A 1697-nucleotide genomic window follows, 5' to 3' on the forward strand; every position below is an offset into this window, starting at 1 on the left:
GGACTTAGGCTAGAATCTTCCCAGTAAGCGCACCTAGCTGTGCTACATAGAATATTAGAAATGGGCTAAATTAATAGGTGAGAATTAGCCTAGAAGAGGCTAGATAGAAATGGGCCAAGCAGTGATTAAATGAATACAGTTTGTGTGTTGTTATTTCGGGCATAAGCTAGCCAGGCAGCCGGGGTGCTGGGGATGCAGCCCCGCCGCCCTTATTACTACACCAACCTTAACTACATGTATAGCTCTGTTTATTGTTGCTCTGTTCACAATAACAAGAAATTGGAAATAGCCTCGATGCCCATCAGTGGATGAGTGGGGAGTGAAAATGTGGCATGTTTGTACAATAGAATTTATTAACTAGTAAAGAAAAAAAATTTCAGGAAGACAGAGGGCCTGGACATTATTACAGTGAGCAAGGTGATCCAGACTCAGAAAGACAGAAGCCATGCGCTCCCCCTGACACTTGGCTCTTAGCTCTTACTGTTTATATATACACATGGATGTGGGTGTGAGTAAGGACAGAGGTCAGAACACTTGCAGCTCAGGTGGCTGGTGTGAACTTTTGGCTTACTGAAAAGAAAAAGGGAGGATATAGATAAGATAAAAAGGGAGATTATTGAGTCTATTTTTAAAAAGCAACTATTAGTTTTAAGTGTTTTATATTAGCTTTACTTTTGTATATTGATACAAATTTGAGGTTGATTTTGTTAAAACATGCTGCACATACGTTTCTAATCTTGTTCAAGGTATTGTAACTGTACAGCTCGTTTAGCAATGTAGTGCAAATTCCTAGTCCTTGAAAATTATTATTACCAACTGTTTAGGATAATAAAGAAATATGGGCCAAAAGCTGAGCTATTTCTCTAGTCCCTCCAATATTACTGCTTTTTTTTTAAGTTGGGGTAGAAATAATTTCTTTTAAACAATACAACCACTTATAATTTAAAGGGCATCAAAGTGGGCACACTAATTCTAAGTAGCTAAATGTAGCACAGGCCGGAAAATGCAGCTAAAGTTTGTCTGTTTTGCGAGGGCTGGGACAGCATCAGCCTAGAAATCTGACTTTTGCTTGCTCTAATTTACTGGTGTGGAGAGTTTTTGGCCCAATGCCAGATGCAAATCAAGGGCTCCATAGGTAAGCACTGAGCAACAGAATACGGGCAAAAGTTAGAACAGACACATGACTCTAAGAAGTGGAAAAATGTTGGTGGGACGTTGAGGAGGTTTAATACTCAAATATAAAATAATTTCTGACAGTCTTAAAAGTACATAAATCCTTATAGAAGTCCATTGTGTTTAAAATACCTGTGGTGTTTCCATTTTCTGCAGCAAAACATAACCAGGGCATGGAGGAAAATCAATCTTAAAGAGGGGAAGGTTGGAAAGAAGATACATTTATTAGTTTTTATAGCTTCCAGTTTAATTAACACCCCAGAGGGCCCATGCAGTAATTGCAGTAGCCTTGGCTGTGCGTTCCGGACACCTGCAGGGGTAGAATGTGGGAAATACCATAGCTTTGTTTTCCATTTTCGGTAGAGATGAGGAGAAACTTGGCTTGAGGACCTATACATCCTAAGCTCAGTTTCTCTTTGGGAATTGGGTGGGTGGAGACCTTGGGAAAGAATCAGGAGGTCAATTTTTATATTCGTCTCAGAAACCGGATGAACGTAGCACCTCAGGCTGCAGTAGAGACGGGA

Source organism: Microtus oregoni, unplaced genomic scaffold, assembly GCF_018167655.1.
Source record: "Microtus oregoni isolate MIOR12 unplaced genomic scaffold, Mior012 000036F_ref0000092, whole genome shotgun sequence".
In the NCBI taxonomy this organism is placed as follows: domain Eukaryota; kingdom Metazoa; phylum Chordata; class Mammalia; order Rodentia; family Cricetidae; genus Microtus; species Microtus oregoni.